Genomic DNA, 25,839 nt, shown 5'->3' with positions numbered 1-25,839 from the left:
CTGTGCTGACAGCCTTGACAGCCTACTTTGAATTCTATGTCTCCCCCTCTCTCTCTCCCTCCCCTGCTCATGCTCTGTCTCTCTCTATATCAAAAATAAACAAAAAAAGATAGATTAATAAATGACATAATCTTGAGCCAGTTACCTAACCTCCTGTGAATCTAGAAATCACTAACAGCATCTATAGACTAAACACATCATGAAGATTCAATGAAATATTGCATGTGAAGTGTTCAGCAGAGGCCTGGTACAATAGTAAATGATCAATAAATTTCAGATGTTACAACTACACATAGAACTTCAATAAAAGGTGATATTCCTCTAGCATTTTAAATTTTTTTAAATTTTTAAATGTTTATTTAATTTTGAGAGACAGAGACAGAGGAAGAATGTAAGCAGGAAAGGGGGGCAGAGAGAGACACACACACAGAATATGAAACAGACTCCAGGCTCCTCTGAGCTGTCAACACAGAGCCTGACGTAGGGCTCAAACCCACAAACCATGAGATCATGCCCTGGGCCAAAGTCGGATGCTCAACCAACTGAGCCACCCAGGCACTCCTCCTTTAGCATTTTCAATACAATTATTATTCATGGTCCAACGTGGCTCCTAAACGAAGCCAAGTGTCTCACTCATATTTGTTTCTCCAGATTTTAGCACAGTGGCTGATAGGTATCAGGAGTTCAGCGCATGTTTCCCAAACATATGCATGAATGAATGACCAGGGAATGTGTATTTGCCTTCACCTCACGCTGATCTTGCCCATGTCCCAGTATTGTGAAAACCTCACTGACCATGGGCCATTCATTTTGTCTCCAAGGGCTGCTGACCTGCCCACAGCTCTAATCAAGAGCAGACCTGATTTATGCTGCCTGTGGAGTGAGCCAGGGAGGTGGACTCCTCTACTGCTGATTTGTTTATCGCTGAGTCCTTGAAAATTGAATAGGGAGGGAGAGGGAGGGAGGAAGAATGAATTAAGAGCTACTCCCCATCACAATTGATAAGAGGTCCTCTCACTCTGGCAGAGTATAGCTTTGTGCTGTTGTTAATATGAAAATTCTACCTATGTTACAAAAACACATGGCAAGTCCCATGCCTGTGTCTCCCACCTGACGGCCACCACGGCCCTGACAGTGATGGAGGACAAGCCGCCTGGATTTCAGGGGCTCGGTTAATGACTTGTTACGGGCTGTGCTATAAGTCTGTAATACTTCTTGGTGAATGACAGCAGTATATAAAGCAGAATGCGATTCCCCCATTTAGTGGATATTGATCGAAGGGTTTGTTTTAAAACATTTAGGCTAACTTGGTTGTTTTATTTATTCATATCTGTACATTAATTGAAAGCGCACCAGCTCAGAAAGATTGTATTAACTTGATCGCCCTCTACTGGCCATAAGATGGAGCGCACTCCTGTTTTTGACCAGGTCCTACAAAAAAAAGACAGCTATCTTTAGAAAGTACTGGGCTTTTAAACTGCAAAATACTTTCTAATGGTCGATTATGAGTATAGTCAAGAGACCCAGCTACACTAAACCCCAAACTGTCCACCTTATTTTTGAATATTCTGCTTCTTGAAAGATGATCTGATATCATATGTTGCTTGATTAATGAAGAAACATGGCCAGCAGCCAGGAGACCTGTGTTCATAGAAATCAGTCTTCTCATCTGTGAAAGGAGCAGGTTGAGGTAAGACAAGCCTAAGGTTCCTTTTGAGTCTCTCCAACTGCTGTGGTATAGACGGCACACACATGTCCTGAGGTCTAGTCCTTATTCTAATGGTTTACTCTCGGCATAAAATAAGAGAGAGAGAGAGAGAATATGAAATCTCTAGGGTTCCTTTAAATTCTGACATGTTATTAACAAGTCATACTAAGCTTAACCACATATAAATGACTAGGAGAAATTCCCAGAAGGATAATTTCAGTTAAATCCCTTTATGTTTTTGTTTCTGTGGGGTTTTTCCCCCTATGAATATTCTCTAGAAAATACAGGGTTAATCCCTTAAAGACACACTTACACCTGTCACCTAAACTGTCTCTACATGAACAGTCTGAATAGACCCTAACATTTTATTGTACAGAAGACAGGGGACGGAAAAAAATTCAGACGCTAGACTCTAGATGCAGGTGTTCATAAACTGAAAACATGACATGAAGAGATCCTTCAAGTCCAAGGAAGAACAGCCACTTCTGAGTTCTTGGAGACATTTGAAAAAAAAAACAACTGGACTCCGTCCCTCTACAAAGCGGACCTGAAATGGGGTCGGCAAGCAACCTTTTGCGTCCCTCGCTTCATGCTGGACTCCTCAGCCCCCAGCCACCATTCAGAGGAGACCGTTGCTCAGAGAAAGTGAGCGTGGTGCGATTCTCCATCCTTGAAACAAACACTGAGAGCATTTAAGAAAGTCAGTGAGGCAATGGTGGAAGAAGGTCTTTTTCTACCATGAAGAGAACAGAAAAGACCACCTAAATCAGCATAAAATTGATCAACCTAGCAGTGATCTAGCCTAGATAAAACTCCCCAAGTTTCAAGAATTGAAAACAAAAATCATCACTTCCTTACATCTAATTAGCCATTTATTCTACTGAATACTTTCAAATGCATATTTCCACTTGCTTCTTAAAACAACCCTGGAAGGGCAGATAGGAAGATTTTATGCCCATTTCATAGAGGAAACTGGAGAGCATGTGTACCCCGCCTATAAAGACCAAATCGAACAAATGATAAGAACAGTCTTTAGATACTTACAATCATGCTCTAATAGATTTATTTAGGACAATACGCAAGTCATTCCAAGGGGATTACCAAGGGCAAAACCAGAGTCGCAGAGCTGGGAGAGGAAGTCTTTTGCACTGATGTCTCCAAGAGTTCTCTTCAATGTGAAGATCACCCTGAACATTGACTGAGCACCTAAAAAAGCACTGAGTGGGAAACACGGCTTCCCTTCCGAGTTAACTGCCTGGTTGGGGAACAAGCTATGCAGATGAATACATGTTAAATGCTGTTCTCCGTGACGCTTGTGGACAGAATGACAGCTAATGGTTCCAAGGGGGTGGAAAATAATGGAGAAGGAGTTTCCTTCAGATCACAGCCAATCCCACAAGCAAGTCTTTAAAAAATCTACCAGCTCTAGTTCAAAATATGTCCCAAATCTCCTCATTCTCTGCATCTCTACTATTGCCATGCCAGGCTAGTGGTCTAAACGGCTGGAATAGGACCACTGAAGGCATGTTTCATGACTGTTAGGTGGCCAATGTCAGAGACAGGCGCATCAAAGAGGGGTCCTCTGCTGATGTATTAAAAAACTGACACCTTCTTTCTGTTGTCTCTGGAATCAGGAGGTAACACACCCCATGTCTCCTTTGATGTCATGTTCACAGATTTATCTGCAACAGGCTTACGTAGGAGCTCATACAGCGTAACTGTGGGTTCATTCTTTCCCAATCTCACCACATGACTATTCTGCAAGTACACAGCCTAAAATATACCCGACACCAGTGTGAGTCCAGCTGGAAACTTTGAGACCTGAGCATGATCTCTGTGTAAGCATGTGACAAAATCTCTACAAACAGTCATACTTTTCATCTGGATATGAGCGCTCTCTCCTCTGAATCCCCCTAACCTTTCTTGCATCTCTCCGATAATATTTCTACACTTGCTTTCTCTGCCTATTGAACTCAGGCTCCTGTGTGTAGAAAACATGCACGGTCATGCCTCTTACCCTACACAGGCAGTCAGATTCAGCGAGGTCTATGGAATCTGACAGGCCTGTCCAGGAAGCTGGTTCTGCTAACTGAGGAACCTGGAGCCCTTAATTAGCCTCTTTCAGCCTCAATTCCAACAGCAAAATGGTCATTGTAAAGATCAAATGAGCTAATGCATGCGAATTGCCTAGGCAATGCCTGGTCCCTAGTAACTGAGGCAATGCACTGTGCTGTGGGTTAGGCTCCCTGGAGGAAAAATCTGGGATGGGGGATATGATTTCATTGAAGGAGAGGTCTCAGGAAGAAGGGAAAGCAAGAGAGAGCAGGAAGAGAAGCTTTGCCGAAATCTAGCTTCAGCCTGCTCTCAGGGGGAGCTCTGGAACATAAACTGCACCAAAGACTTGGATCCAACTGGGATCCAATCCAAAGCAACTTGGATCCAGTGCTTTGTAACCTCCCCGCATCCAAGTCACGTCAGCCATTGGCTGTGGGCTGTCTGCTTGAGGGCAGAGGAAGTCAGATCCTCTTCTCCAGGGCCAGGCAGCTCCTATCTGGCCGAGGACAATTCTCTGGAGAAGAGGGCACCTGTGGGCTGACAGCAGCCAATATCCACACCAACTGTGTTACAGAAATCTGGGCAGGGCACCAACAGCACCCACTACACTATTATTATCAATTTATATCATCCCATGTCTAGATCTGTGCCTTTGATATGACAGGGACTCAATAAATGGTTATTGCACTAAATTAAATGAAAGGCTCCAAACGATGGAGAGCACGCCAACCCAGCGCCAGTTGCTCAAGCCTCATGCACGGGCCCAAGAGCTGTGGCGGCAGCTCTCACACATCTTCCCCTTCGCTCGCCTTCATAACTACCAAGACTATGCAAGTCTGCAGCAGGTCCCTAAGTTCCTTGGCACACTGATTATGTCTGAAGCTAACACAACTGCGAATTTCCTTGCTTTACTTGTTTCAGGGTTTTTTTTTTTTCTGGTGTTAATTACACCTATGCTTATATCCAAATATTTCATTGTGATGCAGATTATGCTTGTAAGTGCATGAATTATTCTTCGAAGGCAAAAGGAATTAATAATGTTTCACCACTCACTGTGACATGTTTCCAAGCACGTAAGTGACAGATGCATTTTTAAATCATGCACTTTTTCTTCTCCTTGACATGTAAGGACCCAGATTTAAAGAGATAGAAGATGTGAAGGCACTGCCTCTGGATCTGCTAATGTCATGCCTGGATTTCCAACTCCATCAGCAAAGGCATGAATAAGTAATGTGCTCAGGTCCCACTACCTGCTCAGATTAGATTGTATCCGCAGCCTTACACTCTAAAACACCATAAAAACAACCCCCCAGACACCCAGGGAGTGGAGGGGAGGGGAGGGCAGAGCTGGGCTGGTCACTGATAGGAGTGGAGGGGGGAAGCATTTTGTAATCTGTGAGGTGTTCAAAAGGTCAGTTATTAGTATTATATTAATTCTTTAACAATCAACCTTATGTTCAATACCCTCGAAATCCCCTCACCCCACATTTCTTACTGAATCAATCAGCCCCTGGCAGAGATTTTGCTTCTGTTCCAGTGACTGGGGACAAATGAAAAGGAGCCCAACCAGGTTGAGTGACCAGCTCTCTTCTTACACTTTCATCTGATACTCTCTTTATTGGTAGGGATCAAATTGAATTCAGAAACTAAGTCCTAGCAGGTGCTAGAAGAACCTTAGCAGTGAACCTGGATATCATATGGAAAGGGAATGGGGATTCTAGAGACAATCATCACCATCATGACCTCAAGGAAATGAGTACCCAACAGCCAAATGTCGAGTTTGAGAAACAACTAGACCTACTCCTCTGATTCACTAGATTTCACTGTCGTTGTCAGGACCACAAGGTATTTGAGAAAAGGAAGAAAAAGGGAAAAATTACAACACCCACTATTTGGCACAGATAATTCAGAAAAGAATTAATCTCTCAGTTACATATACATGTAAAGTCATAGTAATGGGAAAAAATGCGGGGTAGGCAGACTCTGGAAAGGCAACCAGTTGAGCTCTAGAGTAGGGGCTGGCAAACTACTGGCCAAATTTGGCCCTTTGTCTGGTTTTGTAAATACAGCTTTATTGGAATACAGCGATGCCCATTCATTTATGTATTTTCTATGACTGTTTTTACTCTACAACAGAAGGGTTAAGGAGGTGAGACTCTCTTGGCCCACAAGGCCAAAAGTATATTCACTATTTGGCCCTTTCCAGAAAATGTTTGCTGAACCCTTGCTCTACAGTCAGACTTCTTGGGATTAAACACCGGCTCTATCATTTATTCACTGTGTTACCTTAAGAAAGTTCCTTAGTTTCAAAATGAGGAAATGAACACTACCTACCACATAGCGTTGATACAAAGATTGAATTAATTAAAATACTCAAGACACCTACAACAGGGTCTGGCATATACTAATGAATCCCTGTTAGCCGTTGTTATTATAAACAGCAAGATCAAACCTCCTCCTTCTCCCCATGTATCTCATTGGCTCTTCTGCCAAAAAGATCACCTAACTTGCTTCCTTTCCTCATGCAGAAATTTGGGATTTCTTTCAGACATCACTTACTATGAATGTAAATGGATCAGCCTCTAGGTATTCCATAACAGCCATTCAGACAGGAAATAGTTTTTTTCCCTTTCTTCAGTTTCTTTCCATAAGAGGCATCCAGTCCAAAGCTCACGCAGAGATTTGAAACTACCTTCCTCTGTCTGCTACTAAAATATTCAATCACCGGTCTGACAACTGATAAAATAACAGTTTGCTTTCCCAACTAACAGTCTCTCTTCTCACCCTTAAAATCAGTCAGGGGCTCTAAAGATATTGTATAATGAAGGGACTATGGCTTAAAACACCAACCCCCAATTCCCAAGAGAGTTTACTAGCATGTACAGATTAGCTGCTCAGGATGCACAAAGGGTCCAGCCTCTGTAAAGCAGGAATGCAAAGGAGCAGGTACACTTAGTGTCAGTTGTGAATAACGCATCTCCTTGCAAAACACAGATGGATGCGAACGTGACTCCTCCCTCTCTTTTTCTCTCTCCCGCCCTTCTTCGATCTCTCTCTCTCTCTCTCTCTCTCTCTCTCTCATTCATTTTCTTTCTCCCTCTCCTTCTGGCAGTGTTCAATAATAAAAAAAGATCAGTGCTGTGAGCAAAACAATTACACTGATACCCATATGTGTGAGGTACTGCTCTGGGGACTGCAGGAAAAACCCATGAGGTTTAATTCCTGTCCTAGGGAGTTAAATACTACCTTTGGGAAGACAGACAAGCCCGTGAAAAGCTAAACAGTGATTAACAAGTTCAATGATGCTACAAGACAACAACAGAAAAGATATTGCCACGTAATAAGGAGTGCGTTGCTAAATGCTCTCTTTAGATAGCGAGCATTATAGAAATTTCAGAAGAGACTAAGACCCACATGACATGTGAATTTGTTATCCAAAACGGGAGAGAATGGCCCTCCTACTTCCTCCCACTCAAAGAAGATGAAATGCCAAAGTTAAATAGGTATTTACATTTCAAGTGAGTAATTTAAGGTGTTTTAGTTTAAAATGAACATTAATTAACCAGCTTCCCTGGCTAACAATGTGTGTGAACCAGCCACTGAACACCGTTTCCTAACTTCCATTGTAATGTTTTTGGCATATGTTGGGCCAAATGGTGCAGACAGAAATCAGGATGCATTGTATGAAGGGGCTTAAGGGGAGAGGGGATGTGATGGGGTCCTGCACACTGTCAGAAGACCCCAAAGCTGAAGAAACATGGCAGAATTCAGGGGAGCGCCTCCCCAGAGTCAGCAAGAATAAGCATGTGTAGCTCAATTCTAGAATGTTCTAGAAAGACCAAGCTGAAACCTGTGAGCAAGGCTCATGGATGAAGCTTCTCTATCACATGAACTAATTCACAGTAGGCATCCTTATTTCCTGGTTTGGGAAAGGTGTTTATTCCCAGATGGGTCACCAAATTCCTGTTTAACCACACACTCATCTCTGTTCCTTTTGAACCACTGAAGTAGTAACTTGGTGCTTCGATGATGTGCTCACATAAACTCTATAGCACAGTGGTGAAGAATGCAGCTGCTTTTATCAGAGTTCGAGTCCAGGGTCTGCCACTTTAATCTTGAGCAAGGTGCTTACTCCGATGGGGAGGACAACACTACTGAATCACAGTGTGTCACTAGGGCCAAATGAATTCATATATGTGAGCCTTTTATTTTACTTTATTTTATCTTAATTTTTTTTAATGTTTGTTTGTTCTTGAGAGGGACAGAGCACAAGCAGGGGAGGGGCAGAGAGAGAGAGACACACACACACACACAGAATCTGAAGCACACTCCAGGCTCTGAGCTGTCAGTACAGAGCCTGCTGTGGGGCTCGAACTCACAAACTGTGAGATCATGACCTGAAGTTGAACGCTCAACCAACCCAGCCACCCAGACACCCCCATGTGAGCCTTTTAAACCATCCCTAGTACAGAGACCCTAATAAGATAAGCCACCATCCTGTTACTGTCCTTGTTACTTAATCTGCCAGCCAACGGGCAGCCCTCCCTCCTTCTCTGAGACAAACACAGGCCCTACAAAAGGGTCATATCAAGTCAGAGTTTATTTGGTAGCCCTCCTTCTGGTCCCGTGTGTATCTTTCCAACACTGGTTCCACCCAGAAGGCTTAATTTTAGTAACTTGATTCTAACTTTCTCATTCCACTTATTAGATCCTGAGTTCAAAGCACCCCATTTTCTCTGTTTGGTGCCCTTTGTGTTGACCCAGGTCAGTCATTCTGAGACCCGATGCAGTCTTACATCCCAGCCCCCTCCTGCCGCTGGGTCCCTCCAATGCTGTGCACTGCCCGCTCCTGGGATCCTGTCTATGGCAGGGCCGCTCGAGTGATGACTGCATGTCTACCTGGGTACCTTACACTGTCCTGTTTAGACCTTCCCCCAACACCTGCGTTGCCTCCAAGAATCTGACTGGCTTCAACATTTTGCATTTGTGGTTTGGCACCTAGTCCACTCAAGTACTGTTAGCTTTCCCTTACATCAGGTTTTCTCAAAAGGCCGGGTCATCAACTGTTCTGCAGACATTATGGCAAAGGCACTGAGTTTCTTCCAGGAACTCTCAGGGGATTCACCTTCTCCACATTACCTCTTGTTCAATTGGTGTGATGACATGAGAGGACAAGGAAGACATTCAGAGCTCCTCTCAATTCCGCTATTATCGGCAAATCTATTCCTGGGCATTATCACGGGTAGAAGATACAAGTGATAGGGGACATTGCCTCTAGAATACACTGCTGCTACAAATATAAACTAAAGCCCAACCCACAGCGTGCATACACAACAAAGTTGCCGAGTAGCTCTTATCTAACTCACTCTACAGAGCTTAGGTATGTGATGCCATGAACCCATTGCACAATTCTCTCTAGAAAGAGATCTTCATGGAGAAGGAAGAAGACTTGCCTCTTGGTAGGCATCCTCCAGCAATCACATCAAGGGGAGACACTGAGGGCCTATGGGCTACGTTACACACACACACATACACACACACACACACACACACACAGTACGTCCAGGCAAAATAAAATGGCAGGTATTGGTTTCCAGTCACTGTTACGGACCAGGTCTACCACAATTGGCAGCTCAGAACTCAGAGTCCAAGTTGTGTTTCCCTGGCAGCACTCCCGCCTGTGCTGCCCTCCTGTCCAACGGCCTCCAGGAGCCTGCAGGCAAAAAGCTGGTCACGGAGAGCCGTGACCTTCTCACTCCCCCCTGACCTCTGGCGCATGTCTCAGGATGCAACAATTACTGTCCCAGCACTGGGATCTGCAGGCTGAAATCTCTTCCACAAATATACTTCCTACTACATTTTATTCCATAGCAAATACCACTTTTTGCACCCTTCAATCAGAACTACCCAAGTAGGCGTTAAGAAGGCTTGGACAGGGAGAAGAGTAAGAAAAAGTTAAAACACCAGCCAGCGCACTGCCAAGTCAAATCTGTATGAAGAACCTCACAGATGGTGGGGGCTGACTAGGGTGACGGAGTGAGGCAGGTGAGGAGGACTCGGCCCCTGAGCTGAATAGTATTTCAACGCAATATTTTTGAAAATCAAAGTTAATGCAAAAAATCCGCTGTGAACATAATATCCAAATTTTAAATAAGAACAAAATTCAGCAGTGCCATCATGAACCATCTTCACAGCCTAAGACAAAAGGAAAAATTGGTAATGCTGATCCTGTCTTTATTAAAAATTTGGATTGTTTCATCCAGAGTGGGTTTTGTTTCCCCCTGTGCCAATTTTGATTTCTTAAAAAGATTTCATTAGGGTAGAACTTGTCTTGATTTCTGTGGTTTTGGTACCTCCCCGCTTCGATGTGCCCCCAAGACTAGTGACTCACTTAGCTTACCCTCATCCCAGACCTTCCCCAAATTATTGAGAATTCTGGTATCGCTAGGAAAGGCAAGGGTACCGGCTTCTTATACAGCCTTCTGGAGCACTATGACCCACTTCGTTAAAAAGTTTAAAACAGAAAAACAAAGACAGAGGCCCCAGAGTTAGTACAGTGGCATAGAAGTCAGTTCCTACTTCAGCATTATTACACAGGTTAAACATTCCCCTGGGGTTCAAATTCCATGGATTTTATTCAAGAGAGATTATTATTGGCTAGCCTCCAAATTTAACATTAATTTACCCATTTCTGGTACATGATGGGTCTTGTTTTGTAAAGTCCTGTTTAGTTTTTTCAACCTTTGTTATGAGAGAGAGAGAGAGAGAGAGAGAGCGAGCACAAGTAGGGGAGGGGCAGAGAGAGAGAGAGAAAGAGAGGGAGAGAGAGAAAGACCGAGAGAATCCCAAGCAAGCCCAGCACTGTCGGCACAGAGCCGTGTGCGGGGCTCAATCTCACGAACTGTGAGATCATGACCTGAGCCAAAACCAAGAGTCGGATGCTTAACCGACTGAGCCACCCAGGCACCCCTGCCAAGTCCTTTTTCATCAGGAATATGGTCTTTGCACCACCAAAAACATTATTTCTCCCCACCCCTAACCAAGACTGGGGTTTTAAAAAATGGTCTATTTTCCTAAATATTTATTAATACATTGTTAATACCTCTGTCCACTATTTTAATAGGCCAAGATGTCTATAGATGCCAATCTCATCTTCTGATGGGTGGAAGGCAGTCTGTGCTTGCCAAGCTGACCGAAGGCAGAAATACCTGACCTTCAGGTTAGCCTGTGGTGGCTTCCTTAAGGATGTCAAACTTTTTCTGAGATATTTCAAAATTTGGGGAATTCTCAAAAATGGTTACTATTAATTAAAAGGAGTGACATAAAAACTGGTATGTGTGCTACGTTTTCACTTAGGTTCATAAAAAGATAACATGTAAGAAGAAAACCAGTTTGGTGTTCCAGTAATAGGATTACAAATCATTTGTTTAAAAATCATGTTGTGTTTCTATTTAAGAGGTGAAAAAGAATCCAGACCTCATTACAAATTCCTGGTTTTCTTGGGGCCTGAGGACTCTCAAGGAAGAAACACTTGTTATATTGAAAACAAATCAGTGATAGGGGAAGATTGCTGCTAAAATAATAAATTTCTGAGCAAGTATTCATGAATAGAGGGCTCATGAAAATATGGTAAGCACGGCTAAAAGCTGTTGACTGAAGCTTGGTATCTTTCCTTACGAAAATGACATTTCTGGATGCTTTTCAAGATGACCTGCTAGACTGTAAACTCCCTGAGTCCATCCCTGTGATCCAGTATCTGGCAGAGTCCTCTCTCCCAGGCCAGAGTCAATAAGTACTGAATAAACGAATGAGTTTTTATTTCATTTCACTGTTTTAACATATGAATGCATCTCGAGAGGCATCGGGATTGGAGAAGTGTGCCATCACAGGCCTTCCATGGAGGCACAGCCTTGGGCCCCTTTTTAAAAAGGGTTTCTGGTAGGGGTACTCGGGTGGCTCCATCTTGATTTCTGGTCAGGTCATGATCTCACAGTTCTTGAGTTCAAGCCCCATGTGGAGCTCTGTGCTGCCAGAGCAGAGCCTGCTTGGGATTCTCTCTACCTTTCTCTCTCTCTGCCCCTCCCCTGCTCCCTCTTTCTCTCTCTCTCAAAAATAAATAAACATTAAAAAAAAGGCATCTTCTCAAGAACCATCATCAAGAGACGGTATGGAACATCTCTATGTATTCACACCTACTGACTAACAAACCAATGACCTGTCACACAGACTCTTCCTCTTTCCTTTGTTTCCCCTGGTCTCTCTGGTCTCTTGTTTGGGCTACTGTCCCACCTGTCACACCCTCTTAATTTCTTCCTTTTGACTGTGTGGCTCCTTCCTGTCCTTCCTGGCTCTCCAACACCCAAGCTCACCTCCTCTAGTCTGCATTTACCCTCCTCTATGTCACCCTACCTTCCGCCACACAGTTTGTAAGGACGCAGGTCCGATCTGGCCTTCCCCACCGGGCCTTCCCAGCCTTCCCGGAGCCGGTCGCGGAGCACTGGCAGCACTGCCGAGGTGGAAATGCACCCGGCAGCAGCCGGGCACCGGCTAGGGGGCGGTCCCCCGCCAGCCGCAGGTCCGATCCAGCCTTCCCCTGTCCTTAAAGGGGAAGGCGCCGGCTTCTCCTGAAAGGGCGCACCTTAAGGAGGGACAACTCCTGCGGCGCCCAATAGGGAGAGGCTGGCCGATACCTTTGACCTTTCTAGAGGCGGACCTAGTCAGGCCCCACGTGGGGCATCCTGGGCCCACTCTGATTGGTCAATACTCTAACTATTATGATTGGCTCCCACAACTGCCAGTATTGATGGGGGGCAGGGATTGGATCACTGTACACCTGTCATTATTTCCTGTAACTCCCCCTCCCAAAGGCATAAAAGGCCCTGCCCTGCCTTTGTTCAGGGCTCTCTCCACGTGGCCAGCGGGTCAGGTGGAGACTGTGAGCCCCAGCTTAAGCTTGTAATAAAGGCCCTTTGCTTTTGCAGGCGTGACTCGGTCTCCGTAGCAGCCTCTGGTGTTTATTTTGGGGTGATTTTACAAACTTGGGTACAAAGTTCAGTCCAGCTTGGACAATTTCTTACACACACTTTTTTTTTTTTTTGCTGGCCCTCACAACAATCCCATGAAGCTGGCAAAGCAAGAGTGATCACTGGTCCCATTCTATGGATGGCAAAACTGAGAGTCACAGAAGTTAAGTGCATTGGCCCCAGATCTCGGTAAGTGATATATCCAGGATTCAGAACCAGGCTTTCTTTCCCCTAGGCAAACCCTTTACCACTTCCTTTCAAAGGAGTACAGGATTCTGCTATATCCCCAAGAACCTCAGCCTTGTAAACCGTATGTGGTCGATTCGAGCCTAACGTAAGAAATGACATAACAAGTCGTACAGAAAGGTTCAGAAGATACCAGAGAACACCATATCTTTCTCTGCCTATGGAATAAAATAGTAATTCTTTAAACATGATTTACAAGAGTCTCATAATTTGGACTGACTTCTCAGCCCCTCTCCCACCACTCCCCATTATTCACTCAGTGCCCCAGTCATGCGCACCTTGCAGGATCCCTGCATCTATCCTGGCCTGCTCACTTGCCAAACTCCTGCTCATCCTTCTAGAGCCTGCTTAGCAAGACTTAAACTTTGTGGGTGAGGCCTGCCCTGCTCTGTACCTGCCACACTGTATCACTGAAGCAGCCTTCCATGGCACTCAGGATAAAGCTGAACTTTCATTCCACATGGCCTACCAAGCCCCTCTGTGATCTGGCTGTTACTTACATCTTCAGCCTTCTCTTACTGCACTTCACACACTCTCACGCTACCGCACTGGGCAACCTTCAGTTTGTGCGTACATATCACTGGATCTCTCTCCTGCAGGCCTCTGCACATGCAGCCTCTCTGCTTTCTCTTTCCCTTTGCTGGAAGAATTCCAACTCAATCTCAGTTAGTTTCAGCCGAGATGTCACTTCCTCCAGGAAGCCCTCTAGAGTCAGGATTGGTAGCCCCCTGCCTTGCGTTATGCTACTTCCTCACCACGGTAAGGGCTCTCTGACCAATTCTCCCAATATCACCCCTGATTTTTTCTTCGATGTATCCCATGTCTGTCCCAGAAGAGAGTCTATAACCAGATCCTTCTTGATGTTCCTTATTAGAAATGACTCCCCATCTTTATAATCATCACTAAAAGGTTTTGGGGTGAATGTTTTGATGTAAAGAACACTGAATTTGGTGCTGGCTCAGTCTCAGGTCACATTCATTCATTCATTCAATAGGTATTTATAGAGCACTTCCTATCTTTGTGCTCAGCACCATTCCAGGCAATAGGAACTCCTGTTCTCGTCCAGGAAGAGAAAAGGCAAAGCCCCTGTAAAATTTTCATTCTAGTCGGGGAGCCAGATCACAACAAAAAAGACAAACACACAATGTTGTGCATGTTAGTGATAAGTGCTATAGCAAAAGCGTGGCTAGGATACTGCCCGTGCTAACCTGGACAAACCTATTAAGTGTCTCTGAAGCTCAGTGTTATAGTTTATACGATGGTGTGAATAATACTTGCTCTAAATAACTATCAGGGTTTCTATGACGTTCTGATAGGCAGAAACAGGAATGCAGTTTTTGAAAACATACCAAGTAGATGCCATTATAATTATTAATTTTGATGTAATGTGGTCTCTATTTACCCTTTCCAACAGCCAATATGTGAACCACAAAGAAATGCATCAGTCATTTCGATCTCTGAAAATGAACGAATGTCTGGCTGACGGCTCAGTTCTTCATCTGAACGTGGAGTTAACGTGCCTGCGTGGTTGCAAAAGTCATGTGCTTGCTGCTCGAAGGCATCAGCCTCTAGAATTATTATTTTTCCTCATACTATTGAGATAATGGTAATTTTCCTGTCTAAATGTAAATTTAAAATGGGCATTTTCATGCTCGTCTGGGAAAACAAGCTAAACGGGACTGTCCATCTCACATAAGCGTTATTTATACTTCTGTGTGGCTCATTTTTATTTAGGACATATGTGCATGCCAATGACGTGTGGGAGAACATTAAATCATTCCCCATGAAACTTAGGAGCCAAATTTAATTTTGCAACTGTTTGCAAAATTTTTAAAAAATGGTAACATACTTTTTTTTTTTACTAGCTTTAAAAGGGATAGTGCATGAGAATAAACTAAACCAGGCTTTTTTTACACTGCATTTGCCGCAGAAGAAGATCCTGACATCCACCATTTTGAAAGGGGCACAGGAGTGAGGTGAAGATACACAAACCGAGGTAGACCCTTGAGGCTTCCTTACTTCACTTACATGCTATTTGTTTCCAACTATACAATAAAATGGGAATACGCCTCCCAGGAATTCTGACAGCACTTAAAAGGCTTAGGTTTCTCTTCTCTCTCCCCTTCTGCCATCATAACTTCACTGGGTGTCCATTGCAGAACTTTAACATGTATTTGCAGACATATACACCAGGTTTTTATATGAATAGCACAAAGCACCTATGGTCCAGCCACTTGGTCCCTTCACCTGTGTCCTGGAGATCCTGCCACCCAGGCACTTTTGCACAGCTGTCGATAATACACTGTGGTTCCACCATGGTTTATCTTAGTTTATCAGAGTTGAATCTCATTCCCTGTGGATGGATATTTGGGCTGTCAGCTCACACTATGCAACCCGGAATATCTGGTATGTTGCTTCCCAGTGCTCATGTGTGCATACTGCATCAGGACGTCCATGGGGAGGCGGACCTGTGTGTGCATACCACCTCAGGACATTCACGGAGAGGTGAACCAATGGCTTCCGGGACAGTCACCTTTTTTCTTCATTTACATTTTAGCAGATGCTGCAGACTTGCTTTCAAATAATGGACTCTCCATTTACACTCTCACCAGCCTGCTCCACTCCCAATAGGGGGCATTACTGGGCTGTTTAGGGAGGAAGTGGGTGGGAAAGGAGAAGCTGGTGCTCTCTAGCCCTCTGGGAGTTACATACAAACATTCAGCAGGTAAATCCTGAAGCAGCGGAAGGGAAGGGGCTGAGCCCAGCAACAATTCTTTCTCTTCTATTACACTAAGGTTGATTTCTCCGTTTTGTTACTTTGTCCTTTTATTCCACCTTCTGCTGACCTTAGATCTCTGGTATCAGATATCCTGTGGCTTTCTATTCCCCTTGGACATAACCCTAAGGACAAAACCACTGGAATTAACAGCAACTATCATTTATTGACACACAGTTTGCATGCACTATGTCAGTTGATCCTCAAGATAGTTCCGTTATATAGGTACCTTCCGATCCATGGTTCACAGATGAGGGTACAGTCAGAGAGGTCACATGTACTATTGCCCAGATACATGTATCACATAACGCAGAAACCTGGACCCAGGCTAGGTGGATCCAACGTGGGCTCTGAGGCTGAGCCACCAGGCTCCACGGCAAACAATCACTCCCCGCTAAGGCTCTCCATCTCCGCCTCCCTTATGTCAGCCGCTGCTTTCTGCCTCGTGTTAGTTATTCGTCAACAGTATTTATCTTATCTTTTCGACTATTAGCTTCTCGAAAGAAAGATGCATGACTGAGTCACCTCTGTCTCCACCAATGTTTCAGGAAACACTGCAGACACTTAATATTTTAAATGGAAGACATACTATTCAATCTCATATAACATTTCTTCCTGTACAATCCCTATCACTGAATGCCCCTCATGCTGAATCTGACCATGGCCTTCATGGGTCTCCTACGGTGTACCTGTCCTAGGGCTGATTCCCATATCAAAACCTCTAGACCTGGATCTCTTCTAATGTCTTCTCTGTCATTAGGAACCATTTGCCTTCTGGCCCATTCTCCTAGGACTCCATTGACGCAGGACCTTCTGGCTTAATTAGAGTTAATTTATCTGATGCCTTAATTGGGATTTATTTGCCTTAATTTATCAATTGCAGCTTTCTGCAGCTTGTTGCTCCTCATCTCTATGTGCTGTTGTCCATCTTTCATTCCAAGTGCTCTTGCTCTAGCAGTTATCCCAAATTTCCAATCTTTTAGGTCATGCCTTTATTTTGTCTTCCAACTCAGGTGCTGAATGGAAGTGTGATTGGGCTGTCCAGGCCAGCTCCACCACTGAACACTAGCTCTTGAATTGCCTTCCATTCTGTGCTCTGCTACGCAAGGGGGAATCACATTCTATTCCATGACTAATGCAAGCCCCCCACACTTCAGCTTGACCCAGAAACCTGGGCTTTGTTCACAGGGATAGAATTGTGACCCATAGACAATAACAAACAAGGACCATCAGTGCTTGAAGGGAGCAGCCCTCATTTCAGTATGCCCAGACCACCACTTTCCCCTCTGCCTCTCTTCAGCCTACTCAACCCAAAAGCCATGGTCAAGTTCTTCCTCCCTATTGCTTTTCCCAATAATTATTAAGAACCTCATTAGGGGTGCCTGGGTGGCTCAGTTGGTTAAGTGTCTGGCTTCTGGCTTCGGCTCAGGTCATGATCTCACGATTCATGGGTTTGAGCCCCGCATCGGGTTCTGTGCTAACAGCTAGCTCAGAGCCTGGAGCCTGCTTTGGATTCTGTGTCTCCCCCTCTCTCTGACCTTCCCCTACTCACGCTGTCTCTCTCTGACTCTCAAAAATAAATTTTAGAAAAAAACATAAAAAAAAAGAACCTCAGACATCTGATATCCATTTTCCAAATTAATATTTAATTATATGTTATCTCATTTTGTTTCACGCGATCTGAGGCCTGCCCTAATAGACCAGAAAGTTTCTTGGAATAGGTACCACATTGCCATATTCTCCATAATCATCATCATCATCAATAGAGCAAATATTTACTTAACACTAAATGAGAATTTAAAGAGAAGTTAAATTTAACACAGATGAGAATACTGAGGCATAGAGAGAGTAAGTAACTTGCTCAAGGTCAGAGGGATATGAACGTGGTATCTGTGGTTTTCAAGTCTAAGCGATCTGGTTCTAGAGTCTGTGGGCTTAAGTACTGAAACCTCCTCTTTTGTGCAATCCCAGGATAGTACCAAAAGCAGAAATACTGCACAATGAATACTCATTGGCTACCTGGTATACAGTTTGATACTAGCTGCCCTTTCAGTGTCCCTAAGTCCACTTTACAATCATTTCAGGACTCAACTGCACATCACTCAACTGGTCATTGTGCACTTGCGGTGGAAGAGCTCACACCGGAACAAGATTTGCCCACAAGAGCCGTGAAAGCTTTGGAGAAAGTGGACCCAGAGGAATCTGCTATCAAGAGCTGGTCTGGCTAGAGAAGCACTAAGCATGACAAGAGGTCCGGCTCCAGTCAAGGCAGACAGCAAAGCGCATCCTGGGTAAGAAGATGGGCTCAACAGCAAGGCTGCCTGGACTGGAATCCCAGCATCATGGGATATTTTGCTCATGGAGCTGATTCTTCTCAAGTGCTTAGCACAGTAACGGGCAGAGTAGATGTACCATGTGTCTTAACTGCTGTATTATTCATAATACATTAGAAGGGAGAACAGTATCTGGTGTCTGGGTTCCTGACTTCTATATGCAACACAGCAAGGGAATAGGCACAGTGGATATTCAGAACTCAGCATCTTTTTCTGGAGCACTTGCAACCTGATTCCTTCGGGTTCTAGTGAGCCTTGCCATAGGTATTAGAGCCAGATTTCGGAAGGGCACTGGACCCTAAGCCAAGGGATTCCAAGGTCCCTGTGTAATGTCTATAGAAATTCAGGCCCTGAATACAGGGGAAAGGTTCCCAAGTCAGGTCCAAGCCACATGCAGGATTTGGTGCCAGGCGGATGTGAAATCTCATGGGTCACTTGAGGCATAGGATTGGAGTAAGACAGCAGCAAGGGTGTCCTGGGCAGAGCCCAATACAGATGGGGTGGAAGAGCCCAAATCAGCCCTACCTCTCCTCAGGAATAGAGAACCATGGGCAGGAGGAACTGGCACGAAGGATCACATGACAGTGCAGATAAGGAAAGGCTGGGAGTGGGTCTGGACCGGCTCCATGCTGCATGGGCTGCCTCACGGCCCTATCCAGGCCTCACCCCATTGGTGAGCCAGCAGTCTGGTGCCATGCCCTTTGCTGAAGGCAGGTGCATGGCAGGTGACTGACCCCGGGGAGCAGAAACCAAGCTGTCAGTGGGCACAGCCCATGGTGCAAGACTTGACTGCAAGCCTCAGAGCCTCCAGGGCCCCAGTGGTGGGGCCCACGTCCTCTGGGCAGGGAGCGTCAATTCACACAGCACGAGAGCCATAACATAGCAGGAGACCCACAGAAGGCTTTTAAATGTCTATTTTTTAAAGTGGTTAGCAAAGCAGGGGAGAAACTGTCAGAGATCCAAAATGAAGAGTTTAATTCAGAGTCAGCAAAGAGGTGAAAGGAAGCAGAAACAGAAGACAGTGGAAGAAGAGGCCCCAGGATTCTGGAAGAGAAATACAAAGGCAGGCTGGGAACAAGGGGAAAAAAAATAATGGCCACCTCTCAGAAATGGCTCAAATCGACACCTGGGAACGCTGTCTTCCATTCTCCAAACACCTGCTGCTTTTTCAGGCACGTTATTTCCTCTGCCAGAAAAGCCCACTCCTCTATGCAACTGACAAACTTCTATGTGCTCTGAACCTCAGTTCAGAGATCACCTCCTTCAGGCAAAGCCACGCTCTCTTTCAGTCTCTGTTTTCACCATTTGTTAATAGTGTATTTCAAAGTCTAAATAAAACAGTGGGTTGTGAAGTCCATGCACTGCGGCCATGCACAATCTCCTTAAGGATGTCCACCTTTCTACCCCAAGACCCTCAAGACTTAGTATAGTTCCTGGCACACAGTAGGTGCTCCATTTATGGTACCTGAGGAAATGCGTGAAAAAAGAACGAATAAAGGAAAAATGGGAAGGACGGACCATGGAAGGAAAGACGTTTTATGGCTGTTACGTGCAGGGTGCCCGGAGGGGCGGCAGGAAGCGAGTCCATAAATGTGTCTCAGCATGTCCTCAGAGTCATGTGGACCAAGCTCAGTATTTATCTCACTGGCAAAGTAGCATCATCAAAGGTTATAAAGCAGAGTGATGTTTGAAAATGCTATCTCCAATGCCCTCTTCACCCTACATGTTACTAATCTCATTTATTTGCTCCCTACTTCAATACTGTTCTTGTGCCCAGAGATTTGGCTTCTATGGCCTCATTCAAAACCAGTAGACCCCAACTTCTCCAAGAAATATTCTTAAAATGACCTCCTGACTCTTCATTACCTCAGTACTTTTTTCTTAACTGACATCATTCCAACTCCGCACCTGTTTATTTGTCCCTTGGGGTAATAGGGTTCCCCCAGGAGTTATGAGTTTCTTCTTTACAGCTAAACAAACTTGGGTTCAAATCATGTCTTGGCTATTTGCTAGCTTTCTTGAACTCCAGCTAAGTTACTTAGTATCTTTGGGCCTCAGTCTGTTCAGCTATATGGGGGTGATGAATGACGCCTATCAACATGGTTTTTTTAAGAATTGAAGGCTATTTAAGGTTTAGATATATCCTAAGCAATCAACAGCAGCTAGCAATAGTGGAGTCGCCAATATTAGTTTAAAATTGTAATCACAGATTTGTTTGTCCTTATGCCCTGCTATATTCTCTTAGAGGGGACACTGCTTTCTTTCATTATTATTTCCTTTTCTCCCCCTCCCCCAACTCAACCTCACCCTCTCCCCTTCAACGAATCTTGCTATTCTCTGTAACTCAATGCAGAGTGTCTGCTAAGCATGATGGTCCCCCTTTGCCATTGTGCCCTGGCTTCACTGTGCCCAGTTCACAAGCCAGAAACCTGGGTCTCCTTCTGACCCACCATTCTCCCTGATGCCAGCCATATGCAATTCACTAGGCTGTTGGCCCATGTCCTAAACAGCTCCTGAGTTTCTCCACTGTTCTCCATATCAACTAGTACCTTCAGCTGGTGACTTCCATCTCTAACTCACTGCCACCAGTCTCCTGACTGCCCCTCTCAAGATGACCTATCTCCCTCACTCCTCTTTCCTACTAGTTAGTTCTCTATCCTGCAGCCAGAAAGGTGGTCTTAAAACTCAGATGTGATCATGTGACCTCGTTGTGGCCTCCCACTGCTCTTAGGGTAAACACACAACTTGCTAACCTGGTTGTTCTAGAATCAGACTTATTGCCTGTGTTGGAACCACACTGGTTTATATCAGGGCCCCTCTTTGCATGGGCTGTTCTCTTTTCTGCCAACATGCTCTCCAAAGAAACAAGCCTTGCACAAAATTGGCTCGAATACAAAGGTAAGCCCTGAACTCTGGACTCAGAAGGTCTCTTTTTGGTTCAGGATATTGTAAGTAACTGATACAAAGCACTGTGTAAAGACAAGTCTCCGAGAAAAGGCCCAAGCTTGTAAAGTACAAGACAAAGTGATGGATGGAGGAGCTGGGTGCCTAAAAGCACTTCATTTCACTTTTCTAAATGTGTCCTGTCAAAGTGAAGGGAACAGACCCAGTAAGGCTTAAGTTAGTGGATGCACAATGAAGTAGAATATTTATCTTCACGCTCTTGAGCTGCAGACCATTCAGCATTAGAAAACACCATCAAGTCTGTCTCCCAACATGCCTGGGGCCCTTGGAGTGGGGAGGATTCTGATTTAATGAGCAAGGCACACCATCTGTCAACAGGACTACTGAGCAGTAACTCAGAAAACAGCAGCTCCCAGACCTCAAGGAGGAGAACACTTGGGTGCCATCTGGATAAGATGTAGCTCTTGGCTCTGTGGTCAAGAGACCTTAGGCACTGTGTCTACTCAACCTGGGAATATAAGTGAGACCTGTGTGTTCTTGTTTACAGTCTAACCCAGCCTCAACCCTTCTGTGTGTGGGTGCTTGATAAGCCATTGCAGAAGGAGACACTCAGCTTAGAACAAGATGTTAGATAGTTGCATCCTTGACCCTTACACTTCCTGGCAAGAAGCTTCTGGGGTATTCATATAAACAATACCACTGGCCAAACCATTTACCTTAGCATACAACTATGGGTGAGGGGAAAGAGGAAAACAGGGAGAGTATGGTTCATGTACATTCCTTACGGAGTATGATTTTAAAATTGAAATAATCCAGGAGAATGCATTTTGTGTCTTAATCAGTGAAAGCAATAGAGGGGTGGCTCCTATCTCAATAGGAAAATAATACGATCTTTAACCAAACAGACCAGAAATTATGTATCCAAATGAGAGTTTTCTTCTTTAAAAGCAGTCACCTTAGAAAGCTATATAATTCTTTGTCTGCATTTCCACAGCTCATTTTACTTACTAAATGTTGAGGTGCACTTCTCTGGGCATTTTTTCCCCTTACACATGTAACTCTCCGGCCACTAACCTAATACCTGGCACAGAGCAGGCAGAGCAGCCAAATACATGTATCCAGGAGTCAGAAGACCCAAGGTTCAAATCCAAGCTCTGTTAAGCTAGCAATGTGAATTTGGTCCTATGCCCTGAGCCTCAGTTTCCTCATCTATAAAATGGGGATGGTAACTGTCCACAACTCCTGCAGTTTCTACAATTATATGAAAACAAAGCATATAAAATACTTAATATTATCTTTAACACAGAGAAAGCTCCAAATCAGTGTTGGCTACGGTTATAAATACGTGTTATTTTTTTATGGTTTATTTACTTTTGAGAGAGAGAAATAGAGTGTGAGCAGGGGAGGGCCAGAAAAGCAAGGAGACACAGAATCCAAAGCACTGAGCTGTCAGCACAGAGCCCAATGCAGGGCTTAAACTTACAGACCATGAGATCATGACCTGAGCCAAAGTCAGACGCTTAACCAACTGAACCACCCAGGTGCCCCTAGACATTACTTTATTTTCTTTTTAAATTTTTTTTAATGGGAATTAATTTTTTTAATTTTTTAATGTTTTATTTACTTTTGATAGAGAGAGACAGAGCATGAGAGGGGGAGGGGCAGAGAGAGAAGGAGACACAGAACCAGAAGCAGGCTCCAGGCTCTGAGCTAGCTGTCAGCACAGAGCCTGACGCGGGGCTCAAACCCACGAATGTGAGATCTGACCTGAGCCGAAGCCGGAGGCTTAACCAACTGAGCCACCCAGGCGCCCCAGCCCTAGGCATTACTTTAAAAAAAAGTTAGTTATTTCAATATTGATGTCTTTATACTTAAATTGTTGGGGCTCCTCTTCTGAAATCATTAGGACATCCTAATTTCCATTCTTCAAAACCACCTTAATGTAATTTTTAGAGAGATTTGATAGGTAGAGACGATTGAAAACTGGTTAAATTTAACCCAGTGTCTATGAGCATCTCAACTGTTAGCTCAAAGTCTTATCCTCTTATTTTCTTTTATGACCATAATATCTTTCACAGTGCTTGGCACTCAGCTCCAGTAAATGTTTATTTAATGAACAGAACATTTGCTGAATAAATCATGAAATGAATAAAGTAGGTGAACAAGATGAATAATCACAAGCAATTACTCAGCTTGTTCGCCCATCCTAGCTCCGGGACTCTGGTAGGATGCTCGCAAAAAATGGAAAGATGGACCCTCTGAATTGGATGTGGGGAAACAATCTCTGTAGCCTTCCTTCAATGCCCCTGTGCTGGACATCTGTCATGCTTTCTAATCTCCCACATTTTGAACACTTCTTTGATGCATATTAGCTTCCTCTTGCTGCTGTAACAAATGACTACCTAGTGGCTTTAAGCAACACACATGTATTATCTTAATATTTCTGGAGCTCAGAGGTCCGAAAAGAGTCTTAGAGGGCCAAGATCAAGGTGTCTTGTGTTAGTTGTAGAGGCTCCAGGGGAGCCTTTCCAGGACCTTCCCAGCCACCAAGACCTTCTGCATTGAATAGCCTACAGCCCCCTTACTCCGTCTTCAAAGTAGATCACTTCATCCTCTGCATCTGTTGTCACATTTCCTTTTTCTGACTCCGATCGTCCTCCCTCCCTCTTATATAAGGGACTCTCATGATTATGCTGGGTGTGCTGGATAATCCAGAAAAGTCTCCCTATCTCAAGATCCTTAACTTAATCATATATGCAAAGTCCTTTCTACCATATACTGTAACACATACACAGGCTCCCAAGATTAGGATGTGGACAACCTGGGGAGAAGGGCATTATTCAACCAATCCGACAAATCCACTACGTTTGGAGTATTTCCTGCCTTTAGTGTTCAGTCCTGCCCAGGCAGAATCCTGAACTTCGCTTCTGATACAGCACAGGCATGTGACTGAAGCTCGCCAATCTGGGATGCCAGACTCTTCAGTTCTGTCGTTAGCAGTCTGAGAAAGGAGGGCTGATGTAGCATCCGTTTTCTGGCGAACATCATTTAAACTAGTGGTTGGTAAACTGCACCATCCTTTATGATAGTAGGGGTGAGGAGGAGTACGCTATGTGGCTAGACTCAGACTTTGCTCTTTTCACCTCTTGCAAGGTAGATATAATGCTCTTTGTGAGGGGAACAGGAAGAGGTTTTGACTATTGATGTTGGTCAGCATGTAGGTACTCATCAGTGTTTTTCAAAATGCTTTATACCATTACTTATTTATATTAAATTAAATAGTCTTAGAATATCCATTAGTTTAGAAAACAAAAGTAGATCTGTCTTAAGACCACCTCTCACCCACCACCACCCTCACCCCTGCGTCATCTACAGCACACTCACCGAGGGCTCTTAGTTCACCCCTTTGTAGGATCGGAGATCTTGATTTTTCAAAATAACATTTTTTAAATTGCTCTCTGCCTTCTGCTTGCCATTAGCAATTGAATCCTGACTCTGACAATGAGTAGCTGGGTGACTTGGGAATGGTCACTAAACCTCTCTGAGTTTTCTCTGTCTATCAAGTGCTGACACTACACCTCCAAGCAGGTTTGCAGACAATACTGAGTAAGTGTGTGGGATGCCGCCGAGCTCCAGCTTTGCATTCAGACATATCAGAGTTCAAATCTTGAGCTACGTCCTGTCAGCTGTATGTCCTTCCGCGAGTTAGTCTGGGGGCCCCTGATCAATAAAATGGGAGATGGGCAAGCACTCCCTTATAAGGTAAAACCAATAAATGAGACCATGGATGGAGAGCTCTTTTGCACCATGCCTGTTAGCTACAAACAGTGAAGGAGTTGCCTTGAGTGGGTGTGTGTAGAGAGTTGAGGAATTTTCACATGAAAGAATAAAATCAACTTCTTATTTTCACACATCCCCAACCACCACCTTCTTGTGGTCTCTAGCGTTCTGAAATGCTCAGGAAACAGACATTTAGAAGTTGCTACTATTGGCAGAGATCAGATCCGTGGTTGCTTGAGTTCAAGGATGAACTCACAGAGGGTTGACTCAAAGGGGGCACAAGGAAATTTGAGGGGTGACTGAAATGTTCTGTAGCTTGATGGTTATGGTGGTTATATAACTGTATTCCTCCCCGAAACTCGCCAAACAAGATTTAAAATAAGTGCATTTTTAGGGGCGCCTGGGAGGCTCAGTTGGTTGAGCATCCCACTTCAGCTCAGGTCATGATCTCACAGTTCACAAGGTCAAGCCCCATGCCAGGCTCAGTGCTGACAGCTCAGAGCCTGGAGCCTGCTTCTGATTCCGTTTCTCTCTCTCTCTCTCTCTCTCTCTCTCTCTCTCTCTCTCTGCCCCTACCCCACTCACTCTCTGTCTCTCTCTTTCAAAAATAAATACACATTAAAAAAATTTTTTTACGTAGAATAAAATAAATGAGTGTATTTTACATATAGTACACTTTGATACAGTTGATTTTAATGATTTCGTTTCAGGCACTCTAACACAGGGGTTGGCAAGATGTTTTCTGGGAAGGGCCAGAGAGTACATATTTGAGGCTTTGTAGGCTGGAGGCTCTAATAGTATACTGCAGAGGCAGCCACAGAGGACACATCGATAATACATAAATGAATGGGTGTAGCTGGGTTTCGATGCAATTTTATTTATGGACCCAAGTATGGTTTTGTATATTTTTCACGTATCATGAAATCTTCTCCTTCTGTTTTTATTGAATTCATTTAAAAATGTAAAAATCGTTCTCAGCCCCCAGCCTTATAAAAACAGCCAGCAGGCTAGCTT

The 25,839-nt window shown here is 44.3% G+C and overlaps 1 protein-coding gene and 1 long non-coding RNA gene across 5 annotated transcripts in view; one reads left to right on the top strand and one right to left on the bottom strand.

Moving 5' to 3' along the window:
- CA10 (carbonic anhydrase 10) overlaps positions 1–25,839 on the bottom strand; it is a 484,381-nt gene that overhangs the window by 438,325 nt on the left and 20,217 nt on the right. The gene's annotated exons all lie outside the window — the stretch shown is intronic.
- On the top strand, positions 12,877–14,728 carry LOC115282632. The gene is made up of 2 exons (XR_003904711.1): positions 12,877–12,975; positions 14,447–14,728. It is a non-coding gene; the product is annotated as an uncharacterized LOC115282632 (long non-coding RNA).

Source organism: Suricata suricatta, chromosome 17 (assembly GCF_006229205.1).
Source record: "Suricata suricatta isolate VVHF042 chromosome 17, meerkat_22Aug2017_6uvM2_HiC, whole genome shotgun sequence".
In the NCBI taxonomy this organism is placed as follows: domain Eukaryota; kingdom Metazoa; phylum Chordata; class Mammalia; order Carnivora; family Herpestidae; genus Suricata; species Suricata suricatta.
This window is presented reverse-complemented; position numbering and strand designations above follow the sequence as displayed.